The 15,886-nt window shown below is 52.5% G+C and overlaps 1 long non-coding RNA gene across 1 annotated transcript in view; it reads left to right on the plus strand.

Annotated features, from left to right (window-relative positions):
* Positions 1-15,886, plus strand: part of LOC140388583 (uncharacterized) — an 88,592-nt gene that overhangs the window by 19,705 nt on the left and 53,001 nt on the right. The gene's annotated exons all lie outside the window — the stretch shown is intronic.

A 15,886-nucleotide genomic window follows, 5' to 3' on the forward strand; every position in this document is an offset into this window, starting at 1 on the left:
CAAGGCTCCTTAGACAGCACCTTCCGAACCCACGACCACTATCGTCTAGAAGGACAAGAGCAGCAGATACCTGGGAACACCACCACCTGGAGGGTCCCCTCCATGTCACTCACAATCATGAGTTGGAAATATATTGTCGTTCCTTCACTGTCGCTGGGTCAACATCCTGGAACTCCCTCCCTACTAGCACTGTGGGTGTACCTACACCTCAGAGACTACAGTGATTCAACAAGACAACTCACCACCATCTTCTGAAGGTGTGATGAACGGTTACTGCCTTATCATCATGTAAGGTGATGTCCCCTTTAAGACCGGGCTTGGAACACTGGGGACTCCGCCCCTGGCTCCGCCCATCTGGGAGCCATACATAAAGGGCAGCCTCATGGTCTGTGCAGCAGTCAGCTCTCGTCTCTAGCTCTAGCATAGTTATTAGTCTAATAAAGCCTTCTTTACAGTTTAATCTCTAAGCCTCATTATTGAGGGTACCTCAGAAGGGCAATTAGGAGCAATGAATGCTGGCCTAGCCAGCGATGCCTACATCGCTTGAATGAATTTAAAAAAATGTACGGCAAAGCTGACCACAGCTGGGACAGCGGCTATTTTTTAAAAAATTTAGAGTACCCAATTATTTCTTTCCAACTAAGGGGCAAATTAGCGTGGCCAATCCACCTACCCTGCACATCTTTGGGTTGTGGGGGTGAGACCCAGCCCCGGGTGTTCAACAGTCGTATGTAACGCCATGACCAGTGAGCTCCCATTCAACAATCTGCGGCTGACCTTCAGGCATGTGTTCCCAGCAATATCCTGCAGTTCAGCTTCAGGTGGAAGCATCACAATTCTCAGGAGGCGCCGTGGTTTGAACTATTTATTTCCCGGGCCGATAGCGAAAGATTATTTACAGAAATGAAAAGGCTTGATTTTAAAACGCAGCTCCCAGGGAACTGATTCCGATGGTTGTAAAAATGCAATGCCCCTGGTGCGTCCGTCAGCTAGACACCGCCCCCCCCCCGGGAGGCAGCCAATCAGGATGCTGCGTCAAGGAGTCCTGTCAAATCTGGGACAGAGGACGGGTTTCGGATCAGTGGGGTTCAATGCGCTCTGTGGATTTGGCCGCCGGCTGCCTCTATCGCGTTCACATTTCAATCCAGCAAGCCAAACCACAATCAGTCCTTCTGGCTTTGCAGCATATAGCTTCTGTATTTTGCTCATATTCCATTTATAATGTACAATGGCCTCCTCATGCACTGCGAGAATTCTACGGAATCTATTTAAACATTGTGTGGGTGATGCAACAACCAAATAAATGGGCTCAGTTTTGTACTTGATGGCATGATCTGACAGCACAGAGAAAATGACCTTTCTCATTTTGCCAGAAAGGCAGATCATTCTTAAGTATGTGCGCAATTAGTCTGCCAGAGAAATTCAATATTCAGTCAGCTCATATGGATGGTGAATTTAAAAATAAAATAAGCTTGCGAAAAATGGCTTCTATCTGATCTTCAAAATCTGAAGGGGGAAACATCGTTTTGGGCAATTTTAAGGACAAAGGGGCCTCTTAGGGTGAAAATGATGGACAGGAAGCATATCAACGGTTAGAGGTGCACGACCTGCTACATTGGGAACAGACAAACAAAAAGCATCCTGTCATGATATGAACTCATGCACATAATGAGATACAGACAGGCAGTGACAGACACCCAGTACAGCCAATCAACACACAGGACAGAACACAACCAATCACCAGGCAGAACACTAGAAGGTGGTCTCCCACTATAAAACACACGAGGCATCAGAACTCTGCCTCTTTCCACTGGCGACAACTGTAGTGACAGTCAGGGTGTATATATCAGTTAGCACCTTCTACACGTGGCTCAGAGCTAGTCTGGTCTAGTTAGTTATAGCAAGCACGCTTAGATTAGTAGAGTGTCAAACCCACAGCGAACTGTGTGCACTGCTTAACAAGTTCAATAAAGTGTATTGATCTAACATCAAAGTTTGGTGTCTACTTTCAAGTACAACTTCATCCAGTTGCAGTCCGTGTTACCCCAGGGTGAATAACATGACATGGTACCAGTAGTCTACTATCTCTAAGTGGTTTACCTCGAGTGATTCCGTGACGACCAGCGAGTGCCTTCCAGCGGCATGGAGACGATCCAGGCTCCTCCACAGCTACGGATCTCCGGCAATCTCGGTGCCAACTGGCGGGTCTTCAAGCAAAGGTTCCTTCGGGTCTGAGGCAGACAATTTGAGTTTGCAAATAACAAAACATCTGTTTCTTGCCATCGCTGAGATTATTGGCCGTGATCGACCCGAATGGGAACAGAAACCCGTAACGAATGCGTTTAGCTGGGTGCTTCCCAGCCCGCGGAGCGCCGGGAAACCCCACGTTATCGAACAGGACTCTGGTCCATTCGGATAGATTTGGGGCCTCACCAGGCAACTCCCAGGTGAGGCCGCACTGAGACCCATTCCCTGCCCGGAGGGGCTCCGCTCGCCAGGGGAGATTTTTTAAACGCCATCCCGATCTCTCGACACCTCGAGGCGACCCTTGAACCCCTCCCCCCCCCCCCGCCCCCCCAACGTCCCAACTCACCCATAAGGGGCTCCATGGACCTCCTCACACCCACACAGGACCGCCCCCGGGCCTGATCCCCGTTGCGGTGAAAATGCCAGCTTGGCACCTTGGCACTGCCCGTGTGCCAGTGTCCCTGCCACCTGGCATCAAGGTGGCAGTGCCCAGGTGACACCAGCAATGCCAAGCTGCTACCCAGCCCAGAGGCAAGCACCTGGGGGCCTTCAATCCCCTGGGAGACCCCCCTGAGTGCCGTTCTTCCTGGCCCCTGTTTGTGGAGACCAGCACTGAATGGCGCTCGTCCAAGATCTCCAGGGTGATAGGGCTAGATCGCAACACTTTGAGTAGATAGTGGCCGATCATGTCAGGTGAGACTAGCTGCCTCACTCTAATATGCAAATTTTCTAAAACGTGAACCTCCCACAATGGGCAGGACTCACATTGTGACGTCTCACGAGCTTACAGGAGGTGTGGTGAGCCGGATAAATCCCAGAAGAGGGACATCCCGGCATCTACCGCTGAGCTGCACTGCCCTTCGAGCGTAGTGGCCGGAAAATTGCGCCCTTTGACTTGACTCTGAGATAGCCAGCACAAATGCTGGTTACTGTCAGGAAAACCAATTGTATGCACCACATAAGCAAGCATTGAACTCACCATGATCACTGTCATTCCTGGTCGCAATGTCTCTCACCCCACTCACATGACCCTGACCTCTAGCACCCCTCCAATCATCTCCCCACTCGGCTCCCAACTTTGCCTCCCACCTCACTTCAGAGCCCCTGCAGACCTCCTGAGGCCTGTAATCTCCCTAACCGACCCTCCCAAAACACTCATGACCTCAACACACAAATTCCTATTGAAACTCGACCACAGGATCCGAGGACCACCCCTTCCTCATTTGGGCCCAGGCCCATGATCCAATCTGATTACTGAGCTGAAAATTGGAGCAGTTGCCCGCTGGGCCTCCAACAGTGGAACCATCTACATTTTGATTGGGTCTGAGGGGAAATCCTGAAGCTCCTCGCACCTCCCCGTTTCAGTGCAGACTGTTAGTGCTGTGTGCACCCCCCTATCCCAGACCCTTGTGATTAATACTGTGTGCACCCCCCTATCCCAGACTCTGGTGATTAATACTGTGTGCACCCTCCTATCCCAAACCCTTGTGATTAATACTGTGTGCACCCCCCTTTCCCAGATGCTGGTGATTAATACTGTGTCCACCCCCCTTTCCCAGATGCTGGTCATTAATACTGTGTGCACCCCCCTTTCCCAGACTCTGGTGATTAATACTGTGTGCGCCCCCCTTTCCCAGATGCTGGTGATTAATACTGTGTGCACCCCCCTATCCCAGACGCTGGTGATTAATACTGTGTGCACCCCCCTATCCCAGACTCTGGTGATTAATACTGTGGGCACCCCCCTATCCCAGACTCTGGTGATTAATACTGTGTGGTCCCCCCTATCCCAGACTCTGGTGATTAATACTGTGGGCATCCCCTATCCCAGACTCTGGTGATTAATACTGTGTGGTCCCCCCTATCCCAGATTCTGGTGATTAATACTGTGTGCACCCCCTTTCCCAGATGCTGGTGATTAATACTGTGTGCACCCCCTATCCCAGACTCTGGTGATTAATACTGTGTGGTCCCCCCTATCCCAGACTCTGGTGATTAATACTGTGTGCAAGCCCCTCATCCCAGACTCTGGTGATTAATACTGTGGGCACCCCCCCTTTCCCAGATGCTGGTGATTAATACTGTGTGCACCCCCCTATCCCAGACTCTGGTGATTAATACTGTGTGCACCCCCCTATCCCAGACGCTGGTGATTAATACTGTGTCCACCCCCCTATCCCATACTCCGGTGATTAATACTGTGTGCACCCCTCTATCCCAGACTCTGGTGATTAATACTGTGTGGTCCCCCCTATCCCAGACTCTGGTGATTAATACTGTGTCCAACCCCCTATCCCAGACTCTGGTGATTAATACTGTGCGCACCCCCGTATCCCAGACCCTGGTGATTAATACTGTGTGCACCCCCCATCCCAGATGCTGGTGATTAATACTGCGTGGTCCCCCCTATCCCAGATCCTGGTGATTAATACTGTGTGCACCCCCCTCTCCCAGACCCTGGTGATTAATACTGTGTGCACCCCTATCCAAGACTCTGGTGATTAATACTGTGTGCACCCCCCTATCCCAGACTCTGGTGATTAATACTGTGTGCACTGCCTTATCACAGATCTTGGTGATTAATACTGTGAGCACCCCCTCTCCCAGACTCTGGTGATTAATATTGTGTGCACCCCCCTATCCCAGACCCTGGTGATTAATACTGTGTGCACCCCCTATCCCAGACACTGGTGATTAATACTGTGTGCACCCCCTATCCAAGACTCTGGTGATTAACACTGTGTGCACCCCCCTATCCCAGACTCTGGTGATTAATACTGTGTGCACTGCCTTATCCCAGATCTTGGTGATTAATACTGTGTGCACCCCCCTCTCCCAGACTCTGGTGATTAATACTGTGTGCACCCCCCTATCCAAGACCCTGGTGATTAATACTGTGTGCACCCCCCTATCCCAGACTCTGGTGATTAATACTGTGTGCACCCCCCTATCCCAGACCCTGGTGATTAATACTGTGTGCAACACCCTATCCAAGACTCTGGTGATCAATACTGTGTGCACCTCCCTATCCCAGACTCTGGTGATTAATACTGTGTGCACCCCCTTTCCCAGACTCTGGTGATTAATACTGTGAGCACCCCCTCTCCCAGACTCTGGTGATTAATACTGTGTGCACCCCCCTATCCCAGACCCTGGTGATTAATACTGTGTGCACCCCCTATCCCAGACACTGGTGATTAATACTGTGTGCACCCCCTATCCAAGACTCTGGTGATTAACACTGTGTGCACCCCCCTATCCCAGACTCTGGTGATTAATACTGTGTGCACTGCCTTATCCCAGATCTTGGTGATTAATACTGTGTGCACCCCCCTCTCCCAGACTCTGGTGATTAATACTGTGTGCACCCCCCTATCCAAGACCCTGGTGATTAATACTGTGTGCACCCCCCTATCCCAGACTCTGGTGATTAATACTGTGTGCACCCCCCTATCCCAGACCCTGGTGATTAATACTGTGTGCAACACCCTATCCAAGACTCTGGTGATCAATACTGTGTGCACCTCCCTATCCCAGACTCTGGTGATTAATACTGTGTGCACCCCCTTTCCCAGACTCTGGTGATTAATACTGTGTGCACCCCCCTATCCCAGACCCTGGTGATTAATACTGTGTGCACCCCCCTATCCCAGACTCTGGTGATTAATACTGTGTGCACCCCCGTATCCCAGACCCTGGTGATTAATACTGTGTGCACCCCCCCCATCCCAGACTCTGGTGATTAATACTGTGTGCAACCCCCTTTCCCAGACTCTGGTGATTAATACTGTGTGCGCCCCCCTTTCCCAGACTCTGGTGATTAATACTGTGTGCAACCCCCTCATCCCAGATTCTGGTGATTAATACTGTGTGCACCCCCCTTTCCCAGACCCTGATGATTAATACTGTGTGCACCCCCCTATCCCAGACCCTGGTGATTAATACTGTGTGCACCCCCCTATCCCAGACTCTGGTGATTAATACTGTGTGCAACCCCCTATCCCAGACACTGGTGATTAATACTGTGTGCACCCCCTATCCCAGAGTTTGGTCATTAATACTGTGTGCAACCCCCTTTCCCAGACTCTGGTGATTAATACTGTGCGCAACCCCCTCATCCCAGACTCTGGTGATTATTACTGTGTGCAACCCCCTCATCCCAGACTCTGGTGATTAATACTGTGTGCACCCCCCTTTCCCAGACTCTGGTGATTAATACTGTGCGCAACCCCCTCATCCCAGATTCTGGTGATTAATACTGTGTGCATCCCCCTTTCCCAGACTCTGGTGATTAATACTGTGTGCAACCCCCTTTCCCAGACTATGGTGATTAATACTGTGCGCAACCCCCTTTCCCAGATGCTGGTGATTAATACTGTGTGCACCCCCCTATCCCAGACGCTGGTGATTAATACTGTGCGCAACCCCCTCATCCCAGACTCTGGTGATTAATACTGTGTGCACCCCCCTTTCCCAGACTCTGGTGATTAATACTGTGCGCAACCCCCTCATCCCAGACTCTGGTGGTTAATACTGTGTGCACCCCCCTTTCCCAGACTCTGGTGATTAATACTGTGTGCACCCCCCTATCCCAGACTCTGGTGATTAATACTGTGCGCAACCCCCTCATCCCAGATTCTGGTGATTAATACTGTGTGCACCCCCCTTTCCCAGATGCTGGTGATTAATACTGTGTGCACCCCCCTATCCAAGACGCTGGTGATTAATACTGTGTGCACCCCCCTCATCCCAGACTCTGGTGATTAATACTGTGTGCACCCCCCTATCCCAGACTCTGGTGATTAATACTGTGTGCAACCCCCTCATCCCAGACTCTGGTGATTAATACTGTGTGCACCCCCCTTTCCCAGATGCTGGTGATTAATACTGTGCGCAACCCCCTCATCCCAGACTCTGGTGATTAATACTGTGTGCACCCCCCTTTCCCAGACTCTGGTGATTAATACTGTGCGCAACCCCCTCATCCCAGATTCTGGTGATTAATACTGTGTGCACCCCCCTTTCCCAGATGCTGGTGATTAATACTGTGTGCACCCCCCTATCCCAGACGCTGGTGATTAATACTGTGTGCACCCCCCTATCCCAGACTCTGGTGATTAATACTGTGTGCAACCCCCTCATCCCAGACTCTGATGATTAATACTGTGTGCACCCCCCTTTCCCAGATGCTGGTGATTAATACTGTGTGCACCCCCCTATCCCAGACGCTGGTGATTAATACTGTGTGCACCCCACCAAACCAGATCCTGGTGGTTAATACTGTGGGCACCCCCCCATTCAAGATGCTGGTGATTAATACTGTGTGCACCCCCCTATCCCAGACCCTGGTGATTAATATTGTGTGCACCCCCCTATCCCATACTCTGGTGATTAATACTGTGTCCACCCCCCTATCCCAGACCCTGGTGATTAATACTGTGTGCACCCCCCTATCCCAGACCCTGGTGATTAATACTGTGTCCACCCCCCTTTCCCATACTCTGGTGATTAATACTGTGTCCACCCCCCTATCCCAGACTCTGGTGATTAATACTGTGCGCACCCCCGTATCCCAGACCCTGGTGATTAATACTGTTTGCACGCCCCTATCCCAGACCCTTGTGATTAATACTGTGTGCACCCCCCATCCTAGACCCTGGTGATTAATAATATGTGCACCCCCCCCCAACCCAGATCCTGGTGATTCATACTGTGTCCACCCCCCCATCCCAGATGCTGGTGTTTAATACTGTGTCCACCCCCCTATTCCAGACTCTGGTGATTAATACTGTGTCCACCCCCCTATCCCAGATCCTGGTGATTAATACTGTGTGCACCCCCCTCTCCCAGACCCTGGTGATTAATACTGTGTGCACCCCCTCTCCCCGACCCTGGTGATTAATACTCTGTGCACCCCCTCTCCCCGACCCTGGTGATTAATACTGTCCGCACCCCCGTATCCCAGACCCTGGTGATTAATACTGTGTGCACCCCCCTATCCCAGACTCTGGTGATTAATACTGTGTGGTCCCCCCTATCCCAGACTCTGGTGATTAATACTGTGTGGTCCCCCCTATCCCAGACTCTGGTGATTAATACTGTGTCCAACCCCCTATCCCAGACTCTGGTGATTAATACTGTGCGCACCCCCGTATCCGAGACCCTGGTGATTAATACTGTGTGCACCCCCCTATCCCAGACTCTGGTGATTAATACTGTGCGCACCCCCCATCCCAGACCCTTGTGATTAATACTGTGTGCACCCCCCATCCCAGATGCTGGTGATTAATACTGTGTGGTCCCCCCTATCCCAGATCCTGGTGATTAATACTGTGTGCATCCCCCTCTCCCAGACCCTGATGATTAATACTGTGGTCCCCCCTATCCCTGACTCTGGTGATTAATACTGTGTGCAACCCCCTCTCCCAGACCCTGGTGATTAATACTGTGTGCAACCCCCTATCCCAGACCCTGGTGATTAATACTGTGTGCAACCCCCTATCCCAGTCCCTGATGATTAATACTGTGTGCAACCCCCTATCCCAGACTCTGGTGATTAATACTGTGTACAACCCCCTCTCCCAGACCCTGGTGATTAATACTGTGTGCACCCCCCTATCCCAGACCCTGGTGATTAATACTGTCCGCACCCCCGTATCCCAGACCCTGGTGATTAATACTGTGTACAACCCCCTATCCTAGTCCCTGATGATTAATACTGTGTCCACCCCCCTATCCCAGACCCTGGTGATTAATACTGTGTGCAACCCCCTCTCCCAGACCCTGGTGATTAATGCTGTCCGCACTCCCGTATCCCAGACCCTGGTGATTAATACTGTGTGCACCCCCCTATCCCAGACTCTGGTGATTAATACTGTGTGCACCCCCCTATCCCAGACCCTGGTGATTAATACTGTGTGCAACCCCCTATCCCAGACCCTGGTGATTAATACTGTGTGCAACCCCCTATCCCAGACCCTGGTGATTAATACTGTGTGCAACCCCCTATCCCAGACCCTGGTGATTAATACTGTGTGCAACCCCCTATCCCAGTCCCTGATGATTAATACTGTGTCCAGTCCCCTATCCCAGACCCTGGTGATTGATACTGTGCACAGCTCCGTATCCCAGACCCTGGTGATTAACACTGTGTGCACCCCCCTATCCCAGTCCCTGATGATTAATACTGTGTCCACCCCCCTATCCAGACCCTGGTGATTGATACTGTGCGCAACTCCGTATCCCCGACCCTGGTGATTAATACTGTGCCAACCCTCCGATCCCAGACCCTGGTGATTAATACTGTGTGCACCTCCTATCCCAGACCCTGGTGATTGATACTGTGCGCACCCCCCTATCCCAGACCCTGGTGATTGATACTGTGTGCAACCCCCTATCCCAGTCCCTGATGATTAATACTGTGTCCAGTCCCCTATCCCAGACCCTGGTGATTAATACTGTGTGCACCCCCCTATCCCAGACCCTGGTGATTAATACTGTGTCCACCCCCCTATCCAGACCCTGGTGATTGATACTGTGTCCAGTCCCCTATCCCAGACCCTGGTGATTAATACTGTGCACAGCTCCGTATCCCAGACCCTGGTGATTGATACTGCATGAAGCCCTGGTGGGCGGTTGGTTTCAGCCGCCATCGGTGGGGCTGCCCCTGGGATGGGGGTTTGAGGGGCTTACCACCCATTGGTATGACCTGCCACCACCCTCTGGTATATACCCGTACTAGGGGCAACTTCAGTTCCTGCCAGTTTGTCTCACAGAACACCTCCAGGACAGACCCCCGTCTGCGATAATATGGTGAAGGCCACTTTAACCCCCACTGACATTGGCGGCAGGGCAAGGCCCCCCAGCATTACTGGCTTGTTGGATGGCACCCTGTGAGATGGCTGGGAATGTAAGGGAGGCGAAGGCTTGGGGGATTTGGGGGTAATGGGGTGGAAACCATAACTGGTTGTGGGTCTGTAACCCTTTCCAATTCCTTACAGATATCACATTATGGATGATATTGTCGACCCCAGCTGTCCTCGTGGCGGCTGTAGGAGCCTTTTCAAGGCCTGAGTATTGAGCCAGCCTTAACGTGGGGTTTGTCCCTTATTGTTAGGCCTTAGCTTATAAACAGAGCAGACACACAACAATCTTGGATAAGATGGCTATTTATTATCTCAAGCTTGGTTTCGTGTACACGGAGATGGACCTGGATAATGCCAAAATCTATCTACTAAACACTGATAAAAACACTTCAATTATACAATTTCCAAAAATCAATAGCCCACCCCAGTTGGGCCCGACACAATCCCTGAAGCTGTCATGTCCAAACCTACCCAATAAAATTGCGATCAACCCATGATTGAGCCTCACCTTGTCACCTGTTGTTTACCAAAAGCTTTATGTTAACCTTAAGTTGTTTTCCCCATCCTAGCACCCTTTATTCAGTTACAAACAGGATGGCAGAACTGGCTTCCTCCTTATTCCATGCATTGTTTCAGAGGGACAGGATATCAGAAGTGGCTTCCTTTTCACTTCATAGATTGTTCCAGAGGATATTGGAGGCCACTGATAAAATGTGTTTATCTCCATTATGTAATCTGCTGATCACACATCCTGGGTGGCATTCTCCGCCCCCCCCCCCCGGCCGGGTCGGAGAATCACCGGGGGTTGGCATGAATCCCGCCCCTGCCGGTTGCCGAATTCTCCGGCACCGGATATTCGGCGTGGGTGGGAATCGCGCCGCGCCGGTTGGCGGTCCCCCCACCCCGGCGATTCTCCGGCCCGCGATGGGCCGAAGTCCCGCTGCTGGAATGCCTGTCCCGCCGGCGAGAATCAAACCACCTCTCTTACCGGCGGGACAAGGCGGCGTGGGCGGGCTCCGGGGTCCTGGGGGGGGGGGGGGGGGGCGCGGGGCGATCTGGCCCCGGGGGGTGCCCCCACGGTGGCCTGGCCCGCGATCGGGGCCCACCGATCCGCGGGCGGGCCTGTGCCATGGGGGCACTCTTTCCCTTCCGCCTCCGCCACGGCCTCCACCATGGCGGAGGTGGAAGAGACCCCCTCCACTGCGTGGGGATGCCGTGAGCGGCCGCTGATGCTCCCGCGCATGCGCCGCCCGGCGAAGTCATTTCTGCGCCAGATGGCGGGGCACCAAAGGTCTTTCCCGCCAGCTGGCGGGGCGGAAATCGGTCCGGCGCGGGCCTAGCCCCTCAAGGTGAGGACTCGGCCCTCAAGATGCGGAGAATTCTGCACCTTTGGGGCGGCGCGATGCCGGACTGATTCGTGCCGTTTTTGACACCGGTCGGCGGACATCGCGCCGATTGCGGAGAATCCCGCCCCTTGTCTCAAAAACATGGGCAAGTTAGCTAGCCTAAATCCCATCATGCATTGCTTGTAGCCGGGGTTTACATGATTATCACTGTTATGTCCCAAAATACAAGTTTAATGGTTCATAATGATTACCCAGTACACTTTCTGTAATTAATCTCAATCCTTTATAAACTAACTTATGTAAACCTACTCTAGTGACATCCTAGCTATTCAGTTTTAAGAGGACTCATCGCTGGACCCCCCCCCCTCCCCTTCAGTGGCGGTGGCCATTCAGGCGGCCATTCGCTGATGAAGGCGGTGTGGTAGTACCAGGTATTGCGGTACCTGAGAGGTGGATGACCATTGGTTGGACCCAGGAGTCTACCATTGGCTGATGTACGTAGCTCCGCCCTGAGAGGCGGAGTATAAGAACCGGTGCCGTCCCAGCAGCCTTCACTTTCTGTATCGAAGCTGCTGGGGAAGAGTTCTAGCCGATTAAAGCCTTCAGTTATGAATCACTTCGTCTCGAGAGTAATTGATTGCGCATCAGGCGGCGGCAGCAGAGGTTTGAGGCAGCAGCCCATGTGCAGGGCGTCACCCCACGCCCTGAGGACCCGGCCGCCCATCAGGCCTAGGAGAGACCCAGAGGGGGAGGCCGGTGACGGCCCAAGGTGTACAGGTGTCGTGGGTCACTTGAAGAGATGTCAGACAGCCTGTGCTGCAAGAGGCTCCGTCTCAACAAGGAGATGGTGCGACACCTGTGCCATGTCCTGGTGGACTTGGCACTGTGTGGAGGAGGAGGATACCCGCTCCCGGTGACTGTCAAGGTCACCGCAGCCCTTAGCTTTTACCTCAAAATCATTCCAGGGCTCGAGTGGGGACTTGTGCGGCATATCCAAACCTACAGCCTTACAGTGAAGTTACGGCTGACCTGTTTGCCTGGGCAGCTGACTATATACACTTTGAACTGTATCAAACCCATAAAGATGCCCGGGCAGCAGGATTCTCCGCCATCACCGGGATGCCCAGGTACAGGGGTAATAGATCGCACACAAGTCGCCTCACGCGCACTGTGCGGTCCAGGAGTGCCCTTCATTAACAGGAAGGGGTTCCACTCCCTGAACGTTCAACTTGTGAGCGACCACCACCTCAAGATCATGCACGGGTGTGCAAGCTTCCCTGGGAGTGTGCACGACAGTTACATCCTGGGTCAGTCGGAGATCCCCGGCATCCTCAAAGGACACCCCAGGATGACCAGCTGGTTCTTGGGATATAAGGGGTACACGCCTAGGTCCTGGTTGATGACTCCAGTGCAGAGGCCAGTGACCGATGCGTAGACCCGATTTAACAAGGCCCACGTGGCCACCCGGGCAGCTTAAAATGCAGCTCCGATGCCTTTGCTACTCGGGTGGTGCACGGCAGTACGCCCCCCGGAGGGCCGCCCACTTTGTGGTGGTCTGCTGTGCCCTACACAACTTGACACAAAAACGGGGTGGCCTGCTAGACGTGGAGGAGGAGGAACGAGCAGCCTGGTCAGAGGAGGAGGACGATAGGGAGCTGGACCAGGAGGGGCTGGAAGACGAGCCTTGGCAGGACCCACGGGAGCACCGGAGAGCAGGTTGGCCTCTGGCGCTCCCTCCTCCTGGTCTGTGCCCGTAGGACCCTGGGGGTCACCTTTTCGTTTTTAAATTTAGAGTACCCAATTCATTTTTTCCAATTAAGGGGCAATTTTAGCATGTTCAATCCACCTACCTTGCACATCTTTGGGTTGTGGGGGGCGAAACCCACGCAAACACGGGGAGAATGTGCGAACTCCACACGACAGTGACCCAGAGCCAGGATCGAACCTGGGACCTCAGCGCTGTGAGACTGCAGTGCTACTACTGTGCCACCGTGCTGCCATCTGGGGGTCACCTTGCGACAGAAGGACAACTGGATTGAGCTCCAGAGGCCCCTGCGTCATCTGGCTCTGTCGGCCCTGGTGGCTCCTCATTGTCTGCACCATGGGAGTGTGCACGACAGTTACATCCTGGGTCAGTCGGAGATCCCCTCAGCGATGCCCCTCTGTGACTGGGCCACGTTCTACAGTTCCTCGTCAATGTCCACCTGCGCCTGGACCATGGTCCTCAGTGACTGGGACATGCTCTTGAGCACCTCAGCAATGCCCATCTGAGACTGGGACATGCTCTGGAGCACCTCAGTAATGCCCACCTGAGACTGGGACATGCTCTGGAGCACCTCAGTAATGCCCACCTACGCCTGGACCATGGTCCTCAGTGACTGGGACATGCTCTGGAGCACCTCAGTAATGCCCACCTGCGCCTGGACCATGGTCCTCAGTGACTGGGACATGCTCTGGAGCACCTCAGCAATGCCCACCTGAGATTGGGACATGTGGTCTCGCTGGGTTGGCCATTGGGAAACACCTGGCAATTTCCGCTTGCTACCATACTTAGAACTTTTCCATTAGATCACGCTCAACATCTCCTTATGTGGCATTGGTGTCACACTTTGTTTTATAATTCTCCTGTAAATTGCCTTAAGAATGTTTAATCACATCGAATATCGAGATAATGGGCAGCACGATAGCACAAGTGGCTAGCACTGTGGCTTTGCAGCGCCAGGGTCCCAGGTTCGATTCCCGGCTTGGGTCACTATCTGTGCGGAGTCTGCACGTTCTCCCCGTGTCTGCGTGGGTTGCCTCCGGGTGCTCCGGTTTCCTCCCACAGTCCAAAGACGAGGAGGTTAGGTGGATTGGCCGTGCTAAATTGCCCTTAGTGATCAAAAAGGTTAGGAGGGGTTCTTGGGTTACGGGGATAGGGTGGAGGTGAGGGCTTAAGTGGGTCGGTGCAGACTCGATGGGCCGAATGGCCTCCTTCTGCACTGTATGTTCTATACGAATTGACGCTCTATACGAATAAGTTGTTGCAGTGAGGTTTCCAAATCTAAATATTGCATTGGGAAGAGTTTCAGGAGGAATTAGGGAGTGACCCATGAATATTTGTGACATATCTTAAACATAAACCGCAGTAATGGTAGATGCCCGGCTCATTCCCTTTCTTCTATTTCCTCATCTCCCAAATCCCACCACATTATGTCTAATTTCACTTGGAACAATATTCCCTCCCAGAGGTTTCCAGCTTTATTTTCATGGTTCTTTTTCCATCCACGGTTTCAAAATTACTGCAGCTGGGTTCGTCCTCGAGACGCTCAGCCTTAAATTCTTCCCGCCGCACCTTTTCCAACTTGCTCAGCCATCCCTGGCCTGACGTCCTGGGCTTCCCAGAGGAAGTAGACAGTTGCCGGCAGGGTCACTTGTCCAGCAGTGTTGAAATGAGCTTACCTCAGGATGCACAGGTGGGGTTAGTGTGAGCTCCATTTAGGCGTTTCATGGGAATCCTAGGCAGCTTTACTGAGGGCGGCCTGTCACTGAATTAGGAATTTCCTATCCGCTAGTTTAAATAGTGCGTGGGAAGTTCAATCCAGTGAACTGCTTATTGCAGTCAGGGTAATTGTTAATCCTCAGGCCACGAAATGCTGTAAGGGCGGATTACAGCTTCCGGATCTTGGAGGATTAAGCTGGCCTCTGGGAACCATGGGAAAAGCTTTGAGCGAGTAGAAAATCCTGTAAAAGCCTAAATCTGCAGCACGATCGAATTGCAAACAAGGTTTCAGGCCAGCGTCACTAGTACAGGCACCTGATCCTACCTAATACATCCAGAACAACGCTCTGTTTAAAGCAGCAGCTGGCTACTCATGGGAGGGGGAGCTGGAGGCCTCTTGGTGACGTCCGGACTAATAATCCAGAGGCCAAGTCTAATGTCCTGGAGACAAGGGTTCAAAACCACCCCTCCCTGCCCCTCCCCCAGCCCAGCAGGTGGAATTTGAATTCAACGGATAAAACTAGAATATGAAGCACGTCTCAGTAACCGTGACCATGACAACCATCATCGATTGTTGTTTAAAACCCATCTGGTTCACTGATGTCCCTTTAGGGTAGGAAATCTGCCGTCTCTGACTTACTTAGAATCGTAGAATTTACAGTGCAGGAGGAGGCCATTCGGCCCATCGAGTCTGCACCGGCCCTTGGAAACGGCACCCTACTTAAGCCCACGCCTCCACCCTATCCCCGTAACCCCACTGAACCTTTTTGGACACTAAGGGCAATTTATCATGGCCAATCTACCTAACCTGCACATCTTTGGACTGAACCGGAGCACCCGGAGGAAACCCACGCACACACGGGGAGGATGTGCAGACTCCGCACAGACAGTGACCCAAGCCGGAATCGAACCTGGGACCCTGGAGCTGTGAAGCAACTATGCCAACC

This window comes from Scyliorhinus torazame, chromosome 13 (assembly GCF_047496885.1).
Source record: "Scyliorhinus torazame isolate Kashiwa2021f chromosome 13, sScyTor2.1, whole genome shotgun sequence".
NCBI classification, from domain to species: domain Eukaryota; kingdom Metazoa; phylum Chordata; class Chondrichthyes; order Carcharhiniformes; family Scyliorhinidae; genus Scyliorhinus; species Scyliorhinus torazame.